This window comes from Oncorhynchus mykiss, chromosome 20 (assembly GCF_013265735.2).
Source record: "Oncorhynchus mykiss isolate Arlee chromosome 20, USDA_OmykA_1.1, whole genome shotgun sequence".
Lineage (NCBI taxonomy): Eukaryota > Metazoa > Chordata > Actinopteri > Salmoniformes > Salmonidae > Oncorhynchus > Oncorhynchus mykiss.
Genome location: NC_048584.1, coordinates 6,223,823 through 6,234,438, shown reverse-complemented (window position 1 = coordinate 6,234,438; position 10,616 = coordinate 6,223,823). Strand labels below are relative to the sequence as shown.

The 10,616-nt window shown below is 41.0% G+C and overlaps 1 long non-coding RNA gene across 2 annotated transcripts; it reads left to right on the top strand.

Annotated features, from left to right (window-relative positions):
- Positions 1-6,388: 6,388 nt before the first annotated feature.
- Positions 6,389-9,315, top strand: LOC110498852. Of its 2 annotated transcripts, none has more exons than XR_002469884.2 (4): positions 6,389-6,646; positions 6,878-6,974; positions 7,065-7,303; positions 7,418-9,315. It is a non-coding gene; the product is annotated as an uncharacterized LOC110498852 (long non-coding RNA). The 2 variants fall into 2 exon arrangements; XR_002469883.2 differs by having other exon boundaries at positions 6,858-6,974.
- Positions 9,316-10,616: the final 1,301 nt, after the last annotated feature.

Sequence of the window (10,616 nt, the reverse complement as noted above, 5' to 3'; positions counted from 1 at the left end):
CCCACGTTGGGTAGTGGTCGCTGTCGGCGGTTCTGAAACACATCAGTGCGCTGTTGAATTGGCACCTTTTCCTAGATCATGTTGCTATGTACCTAATAGCAAAGTTAACCAGCAAATTGGTGTTGAGAACAAGATGACAAACGGCCCTTACCTTAATTGTCTTAAGAAAAGTGAGGAGAGGGGAACCAACTTTATTAGGTCTATAATCAATAGCCTAACTATTAACTGTGCCTGGCTTTATAAATAATCTCTGTGTGTATGTACAGTTGAAATCGGAAGTTTACATACACCTTAGCTAAATACATTTAAACTTAGTTTTTCACAATTCCTGACATTTAATCACAGTAAAAATTCCCTGTCTTAGGTCAGTTAGGATCACCACTTTTATTTTAAGAATGAAATGTCAGAATAATAGTTGAGAATGATTGATTTTTCAGCTTTTATTTCTTACACCACATTCCCAAGTGGTCAGAAGTTTACCTTTAAATTGTTTAACTTGGGTCAAACATTTCGGGTAGCCTTCCACAAGCTTCCCACAATAAGTTGGGTGAATTGTGGCCCATTCCTCCTGACAGAGCTGGTGTAACTGAGTCAGGTTTGCAGGCCTCCTTGCTCACACACGCTTTTTCAGTTTTGCCTACAAATGTTCTATGGGATTGAGGTCAGGGCATTGTGATGGCCACTGCAATAGCTTGACTTTATTGGCCGTAAGCCATTTTGCAACTTTGGAAGTATGCTTGGGGTCATTGTCCATTTGGAAGACCCATTTGTGACAAAGCCTTAGCTTCCTGACTGATGTCTTGATGTTGCTTCAATATATCCACAGAATTTAACCCCCTCATGATGCCATCTATTTTGTGAAGTGCACCAGTCCCACCCCCGTGCTTCACGGTTGGAATGGTGTTCTTCGGCTTGCAAGCCTCCCCCTTTTTCCTCCAAACATAACGATGGTCATTGTGGCCAAACAGTTCTATTTTTGTTTCATCAGACCAGAGGACATTTCTCCAAAAAGTACTATCTTTGTCCCCATGTGCAGTTGCAAACCGTAGTCTGGCTTTTTTATGGAGGTTTTGGAGCAATGGCTTCTTCCTTGCCAAGTGGCCTTTCAGGTTATGTCGATATAGGACTCGTTTTACTGTGGATAGAGATACTTTTGTACCTGTTTCCACCAGCATCTTCACAAGCTCCTTTGCTATTGTTCTGGGATTGATTTGCACTTTTCGCACCAGAGTACGTTCATCACTAGGGGACAGAACACGTCTCCTTCCTGAGCGGTATGACGGCTGCGTGGACCCATGGTGTTTATACTTGCGTTCTATTGTTTGTACAGATGAACATGGTACCTTCAGGCGTTTGGAAATTGCTCCCAACCTGAATTGTGGAGGTCTACAAAATAATTTTTGGAGTTCTTGCCTAATTTCTTTTGATTTTCCCATGATGTCAAGCAAAGAGTCACTGAGTTTGAAGGTAGGCCTTGAAATACATCCACAAGTACACCTCCAATTGACTCAAATGATGTCAATTAGCCTCAGAACTTTTTAAAATTGAATTTTCTGGAATTTTCCACGCTGTTTAAAGGCACAGTCAACTTAGTGTATGTACACTTCTGACCCACTGGAATTGTGATACAGTGAATGAAGTGAAATAATCCTTCTGTAAACAATTGTTAGAAAAATTACTTCTGTTATGCACAAAGTAGATGTCCTAACCGACTTGCCAAAACTATAGTTTGTTAACAAGAAATTTGTGGAGTAGTTGAAAAACTAGTTTTAATGACTCCAACCTAAATGTATGTAAACTTCCGACTTCAACTGTATATACAGTCATTGGTCTAGACTTGGCTTCGGATAGTATACAAGCGCTACGGGAGTTGTCTATTTCCCCAAAGTGAGAGACCGAACAGGTAATTGAAATAGAACTTAAAGCTACCTAATGTAGCCCCGGTTCTATGACCTTACGAGTCAGATCTCCCCATGTTACCCTTCAAGGTGTGCGTAAGGAAGATGTACAGTGCCTTGCGAAAGTATTCGGCCCCCTTGAACTTTGCGACCTTTTGCCACATTTCAGGCTTCAAACATAAAGATATAAAACTGTATTTTTTTGTGAAGAATCAACAACAAGTGGGACACAATCATGAAGTGGAACGACATTTATTGGATATTTCAAACTTTTTTAACAAATCAAAAACTGAAAAATTGGGCGTGCAAAATTATTCAGGCCCTTTACTTTCAGTGCAGCAAACTCTCTCCAGAAGTCCAGTGAGGATCTCTGAATGATCCAATGTTGACCTAAATGACTAATGATGATAAATACAATCCACCTGTGTGTAATCAAGTCTCCGTATAAATGCACCTGCACTGTGATAGTCTCAGAGGTCCGTTAAAAGCGCAGAGAGCATCATGAAGAACAAGAAACACACCAGGCAGGTCCGAGATACTGTTGTGAAGAAGTTTAAAGCCGGATTTGGATACAAACAGATTTCCCAAGCTTTAAACATACCAAGGAGCACTGTGCAAGCGATAATATTGAAATGGAAGGAGTATCAGACCACTGCAAATCTACCAAGACCTGGCCGTCCCTCTAAACTTTCAGCTCATACAAGGAGAAGACTGATCAGAGATGCAGCCAAGAGGCCCATGATCACTCTGGATGAACTGCAGAGATCTACAGCTGAGGTGGGAGACTCTGTCCATAGGACAACAATCAGTCGTATATTGCACAAATCTGGCCTTTATGGAAGAGTGGCAAGAAGAAAGCCATTTCTTAAAGATATCCATAAAAAGTGTTGTTTAAACACCACCTGGGAGACACACCAAACATGTGGAAGAAGGTGCTCTGGTCAGATGAAACCAAAATTGAACTTTTTGGCAACAATGCAAAACGTTATGTTTGGCGTAAAAGCAACACAGCTCATCACACTGAACACACCATCCCCACTGTCAAACATGGTGGTGGCAGCATCATGGTTTGGGCCTGCTTTTCTTCAGCAGGGACAGGGAAGATGGTTAAAATTGATGGGAAGATGGATGGAGCCAAATACAGGACCATTCTGGAAGAAAACCTGATGGAGTCTGCAAAAGACCTGAGACTGGGACGGAGATTTGTCTTCCAACAAGACAATGATCCAAAACATAAAGCAAAATCTACAATTGAATGGTTCAAAAATAAACATATCAAGGTGTTAGAATGGCCAAGTCAAAGTCCAGACCTGAATCCAATCGAGAATCTGTGGAAAGAACTGAAAACTGCTGTTCACAAATGCTCTCCATCCAACCTCACTGAGCTCGAGCTGTTTTGCAAGGAGGAATGGGAAAAAATGTCAGTCTCTCGATGTGCAAAACTGATAGAGACATACCCCAAGCGACTTACAGCTGTAATCGCAGCAAAAGGTGGCGCTACAAAGTATTAACTTAAGGGGGCTGAATAATTTTGCACGCCCAATTTTAAAGTTTTTGATTTGTTAAAGTTTGAAATATCCAATAAATGTCATTCCACTTCATGATTGTGTCCCACTTGTTGTTGATTCTTCACAAAAAAATACAGTTTTATATCTTTATGTTTGAAGCCTGAAATGTGGCAAAAGGTCGCAAAGTTCAAGGGGGCCGAATACTTTCGCAAGGCACTGTACTTAGAAGTGAAGATGGGAGCGGACAACTTCCCCTTATATGGGAAGTGGATAGGTCCACTATTGGCCGTTGCTCCTGTCTGTCTACGACAGACGTTGTGTGATTGGATCTTCCTAGACTCTGCCCCTAATGGGACGTTACCCAAAAGTGAGAGACCTTTCATGTTATCAAAGAACTGTGATTATATTAGGTAACTTTAATTTTCCACAGTCCAAGAATGACATGATCTCTTCTACCTCACACTAGATGTTGTCACTAAAATAAGGTAATCCAAACTAACCTTACAATTGGAATGTAAGCACAGAATTAGCAGCACTGGAACCAGCACACATAAGATGGCACAAAATGTTGTGTTCATTGGAAATTCTGCAACAGGGGACAAGGAACATTGGGCTAATTACAATAGACAATAAAGTAGATGGTGCGGGTCAAACGTCTGATTTATGACCCTATGTCCAAATATGGGCATCCGGCCAGGATATCCTGTTCGTGTTGTCACGTGTGTTATTTTATATCTATATTGCATCTATTCCTTTGAAGTTGTCATAATGATTGATGTGTAGGGACCTGGTTGAACTGGGGGGTGGGTGTTTGAAATTTTCAAAGAGGATGACCCCACACCCACCCTATTTTATCGCCCCTTAGGGTTGTTGTCTATGAAACAGGAATGTCCGGGGGGGATTGTGTTGGCGAAGACGCCTTATAAATAAAGCCCAGAACAACACATGCGGCCCCAGAACAGTAAACAAGATTTTAAAAATAAAACCCAGAACGTTGAACAGAAAATGATGTCTCCTAGGCCAATTCTTGGGGTGCTATGCGTCACTCTTGTCACGAACCCAATGATAAAAGCATCGGGGATGTTTTGGGTGAGGCCCCTGAATGTTTTAAAGGAGTTTTGGATACAAGTGAAGGACATATGTCTGACATATTCCAACCTGAGGATTCTACTATTAAGATATTTACAGACAGCGGACCCAAACCCCTTTATCATGCAAAACCCAGGAGTTTTTCTCCTGTGCTGCGTATGAGAGAATGGCTTAAGATAAGGCTAGCGCTCTGTCAAATTGAACAGGCCCTGAGTGGTACAACCCTGCCAGGATATGCAATGGAAGAACTTGTGTGCGGCGCAGTGATTTGAAGGCCCTAAAGAATCGCTTCAATGGCGTATAGCCCTGACTCCAAAGTGACAATTTTAGCATGTGAACAATTTGATAGTACAAATGCGACGAAGTCTGTCAGTTCATATGTATTTTCCAAAGCCTGCAAGGATGTAAACTTTTTTTTATGCCAGTGTTCAGCTTTAAATGGATTGATTACCCTATATTCATAACCCTGATGAATAAGCTGGACAGTCTTTTCCAAAATCATGAACAATTACGTCGCTGGCCGCGTATATACATGTATCACTAGCCACTTTAACTATGCCACTTTGTTTACATACTCATCTCATATGTATATACTGTACTCAATACCATCTACTGTATCTTGCCTATGCCGCTCTGTACCATCACTCATTCATATATCTTTATGTACATATTCTTTATCCCCTTACACTTGTGTCTATAAGGTAGTAGTTTTGGAATTGTTAGCTAGATTACTTGTTGGTTATTACTGCATTGTCGGAACTAGAAGCACAAGCATTTCGCTACACTCGCATTAACATCTGCTAACCATGTGTATGTGACAAATAAAATTTGATTTGATTTGATATCCTTAAGACATACCCAGGATCGACATGCCTGACGTTTGATCTATCCCTGGAGTGAAAACTTACGGAGCCTTGACGGAGCATGTGTGGGATATCCTGCGAGCAAGAGAGCCTGTCTTGACGCGGGTGAATTGGAGACGGATGGGGGTCGGGGCTAACCAGGCCCTTTATCTGTAATAAATTAATAGTAAAAATGTTTAATTATAACATGTTTTAAACTGTATGTACTAAATATTTAGATTTAAAGGGGATTAATGCTATATCTCAACCCTTAACCCTTAACGAACGGGGAAGCTGTATTTTCTCTCTCGCCCCGGTCTGTCGCTGAGAAATGCAATGTCTTATTTTATACGAATACAGTCTTTCCTACAAAGCTATGTTATAAACATTAAAGGTTAATACAAGTTTAGTACTGTCTGGTGTAAGTGTAAGTGTTGTACAACCACTGTTTATAAATAAAACATGTGCATGTTTTTATATTGCGCAGTAAAATTGTTTTAAAAAGGTCTGTACTAAATATTATGAATTAACTAAATGTTATCTCACGGTTTAACGAAAGGAATATCACGCGCCCTCTCTCCCAATCTGTCCCTGAGAAAAAAGGCTTTCCGGAAAGACATGTGCGTGCGAGTGTAGGTGTGTGTGTTTCAAAAACAAAGGGGAGGGGTGTGTGTTCAACAATGCCATGGAATTTGCACTCAAGGCTCTATCTCTCTCTTTCTGTCAAGATATCTGGCTACCCCCAATCAAAAAAGTGTGTTTGGTTGTATGGGGGCTGTGTTTTGTGCGACTCTTCAAATGGGCACTTTCGATTCATTTACAACACATGCCTTTCAAATACGTATTTATCTCACCCCCAAGGACGTGGGGGGCTAAAAAGTCAAACAACCCCGGCAGAATATATCTTGTCTAGACAACCTCCTACGGTTTAAAACATATGTTATTTGTAATCACAAACGGTCCCCCTCCACCCAGGTCTATAAATTTATATCGGACACCCCCTACGCTGCTACCCATGATGTTGTAGGAAATCAAAAGGAAATACTGGCAGACACAATATGTCGAGACAACCACCTGTGGTTTTGGGTTCTCTGAACATTCAGAGGTCCTGCCGCCCGAAAAAACATCACCCCCGCGCTGTAAGATCATTACAGAATATCTCTCCTTTGAGCCAAGACTGCGGAGCGAGGGCTAGTGAAACAGATACTATCCCCTCTGTACGAACGACCAAAAGCGCCAGACACCTGGCCAACAGCCCAGAACAGCTCAAAGATAATCAGTGAATCCGTCCTAATGGAGCTTTCTGAAGGTGAGTTAGTGAAAATAATATATTAGATTTGGAGGCGGGGAATGGTATGGATATTATTGATATTATTGTAATATTAAACCGGCGTGATATGTTTTTTTAAACGGGGGGCAATGATTGTTTAGGTAATATGTCAAATGCACGTATTCTTATAATTTAAAATGTATATATATATATCGGATAAATATATGTTAATATTATCTAACGTTTGTAGGGTATCCATCCTTTACGCAGTTGCTCAGGGGAATAAATGATCTGGAACAGCCTTCGTTAGAAGGGGGTTCAGAGGAGCAAAACGCATGCAGCCAGTCCCCATCACATTATTGTAGACGTAAGTCCAAGAATAAAATACATAAGAATATTTATACATTAAAAACAAAAAGTGTGCACCCTATATTAAAAGCTATTTTTGTGTTTACAGCTGACATACCACCAAGAAGGATAACGGCCTCCTTATGGACCCTGAACGACTTCCGAGGAGAATTATTTATTTATATATATATATATATTATTAGTTATACATATTTTATTATTTTTTACATGTTTTGATGAGTCGATATGTTAAAACGACGAGACATGCCCAGCAGAATCTGGAATACCTGGTGAAAGAGCCCCCGGTTTCCGCGATCGGTCAGAACAGCCCTCGTCAAAAAAGCTGAGGTAATTTAATTATGTATTGTTAATATATAGTATTATACCTGAAATGTATGACTTTTTTATATCTAACATATTTTATGTTTAATAACGTATTTTGTATATATTATTTTCTTTCAGACTCCTCCCCGGCGTATAACGGCACAGAAGACCTCACACACCTAGAGCACGCAAGAGGATTTCGGCTCACCAGACGTTCAAAATGAAACAACGAAACCGGAGGATTTCATCGTTTTAAATGACATTTCAGAGGTAGACGACCTGCTATTATGGGAGGCGGCCAACCTTCTTGATTCAGCCAATTCTTTGGTGGAAACACCCGAACCTGAAATAGAACAAGCTAGGTTTTTCACAGCCTTTTCCAGGGCTCTAATATCCCGAAAGGTTTTGCTCCACAAACGAATGGGGGCTTTACTCGAGCAACAATACCGTCAGCATCTATCCTTCAGGCATAGAACAATGTCATGTTTGTTAAACAGCAAAACCGATTTAAAAAACGCAAATACAGGCGCTAGAAACATATGTAACATGTATCCTTCCAGAATACCACAAGAACACACATAATTAATTATCCAAATGGCTGAGCCAACAGACATACTTGAGACAGTTGAAACCCTGTTATCCCAAGCTATAATTAACCAGATGAATGAGGCTTGGGTAACAGACATAATACCGATAGATGAAAACATATTATCCCCAATACCCCCGAACTCATAGAAATAATTAATCCTATGAATGAGTCAGGGACGACCAATGAAAAACTGTTATCCCAGATTACTGAATTCCTCATATCGTCAATTAACCAGATGAATGAAAGCATAAGATCTTCTACACCGGACACCCCACAAACCCCGCCATTAACGCCCATGTCCGAAGAGTCTGAAACGCAATACAATGTTTTTGAGGAATTACAAAATTGTCTAATAAATCAGGAGGGAGATGGTATTGATAGAAGTGTCCGGGTTGTGTACCAAAATAAATTCAGCAATACAGAGATTCGACAATTTTTCAATTTCACATGGGTGAATCAGAATCTTGACTATGCAGTGTTTTATGTGATGATACTGGATACTCTGACCGATCTGTTAGACAGGGCAAGAGATTATGGCGAACCTCGTGATGTCTTACAGTTGGAAATTTGTGGAGATAGCTTGCATAACACGGTATCTCTTATTTTACCCAATGGCGAAGCAGATCTTGAACAATTTATAGCCCTGCTGGAACGACTTGTTCAGTCAAATTCATCCGTCATAGCCAATAGGACCCTCGAGCTTGTAGTGCAAATAATACGTCAACCCCTGGGTGGCGAGGGTCAGAGAAGGAAACTAGATAGCCTAATGCAATCAGAAATATCTCATAAACGTTCACAATCCTGCCTGGTAAAAAGCTATGCTTTGCAATAGGCCTAGCACATTTACTCAACCCTGGGTGTACAGATCTAGCGGCGTTACTACACAAGGCTAGAGAGCTCCAAACGGCCGTGGGTCTAGGTATACAGGATGCGGTGGCTTTCTTGGACATAGTCAAGTTTGAAAACCTTCTGAACATCAAGATTGTGGTTTTGTACCACAGTAGAGCTAATGCAGCTCTCTTGAAATTCCAAAACAACCCTCATCCTCAGATTCTGTACTTTTATGTGCAAAACGCCCACTGTTATGCTATTACCAACATCACCGTGTTTTTAGACGCACCATATGTCTGTACATCGTGCCATACCAGCTACACCCAAAAGGTGTTATAACTGTTCAGTATGTCTGGATGAAAATTGTCCGATGCAGCCCTTAAACCTGACACCCTGTGGGGATTGTCGCCGCAAATGTCGTTCGGCCTACTGTTACTAAAAACACAAAATTGAAACATGGCACCCCAAGGCCTGTAAATCTGTAAGCAGTTGTGACATTAACTTCTTATGGCTGCAGGGGCAGTATTGAGTAGCTTGGATGAAAGGTGCCCAGAGTAAACTGCCTGCTCCTCAGTCCCAGTTGCTAATATATGCATATTATTATTAGTATTGGATAGAAAACACTCTGAAGTTTCTAAAACTGTTTGAATGATGTCTGTGAGTATAACAAAACTCATATGGCAGGCAAAACCTGAGAACAAGAAATCCAAACAGGAAGTGGGAAATCTGAGGTTGAGATACATATATGTTTGAGGAATTTTAATTATGAGATTTCTGTTGTTTGAATTTGGCGCTCTGCACTTTCACTGGCTGTTGTCATATCAATCCCGTTAACAAGAAATATCCAACATGCCATTGCAATTACAACCGTAAAATAGACAGCCCTAAACCTTGTGTGTGGAATCATACATTGCCCACACTGTAAAGGGCCTTTGAGAAACAGAGACGCTGATGTGGTTCAAGAAGTGCCACACAAGTGTTATATTCAGCCCTTGGCTGAAGATGAACATTCAGAGAAATACGTGTTCTATGATTTTGAGACAAATCAGCAATCAGGGGTTCATTTGCCAATTTTTGTATCTACCATGACTTTCAAGGGTGATAAGTGGTCGGCAGAGGGCCCCAATTGTGCACTGCTCTTTCTAAAACACTTTAGAAAACCCCAGTACAGAAACTTCACGTTTACAGCGCACAATTCTAGAGCCTATGACTCCTACCTTCTTCTGAACCCCTTGATACAGCAAGGCGTTGCACCCAGTGTCATATTTCAAGGTAGTAAAATCTTGTGTTTTGTAGACCCCGCCTTCAACCAGAGATACATTGATAGTTTAAGCTTCTTACCCATGATATTGGCTCAAATGCCAGAGGCCTTGGGTTTTGAAAACTGTGAAAGGTTGTTTTTCCCACTTCTTCACATCTGAGGAGAATCTACATTATATTGTATCTTATCCCAGCCCCGAAATGTACGGGTGTGATCAAATGTCTCCCAAAGAGCGTGAGAGATTCATGACGTGGTACGAGACAGTAAGACAAAGCACCTTTGATTTCCATAAAGAGATGGAATCATACTGTGACAATGATGTGGTTATACTTCGTGAAGGATGCCTCAGATTCAGAGAAGAGGTCATCAAAGATGCAGGCATTAACCCCTGGAGTTGTACAACTATTGCATCGGCATGCATGAAAACCTATTGTACACACTTTCTACCTACAGCATCTATAGCTATCCCCTCGCCTGACAACTACCGACGCCAATTCAAGTCCTGCTCTAGTGGGTCCATTCAATGGTTGGAGTACTTGGCCCAGGATAAAGACATTTTTATTCAACATGCTTTGAATAGGGATGAGAAGGCGTGTGGGTCTTATCATGTAGATGGATACACACAGATTGACGGGGTTGAGACCGTGTTTGAGTAC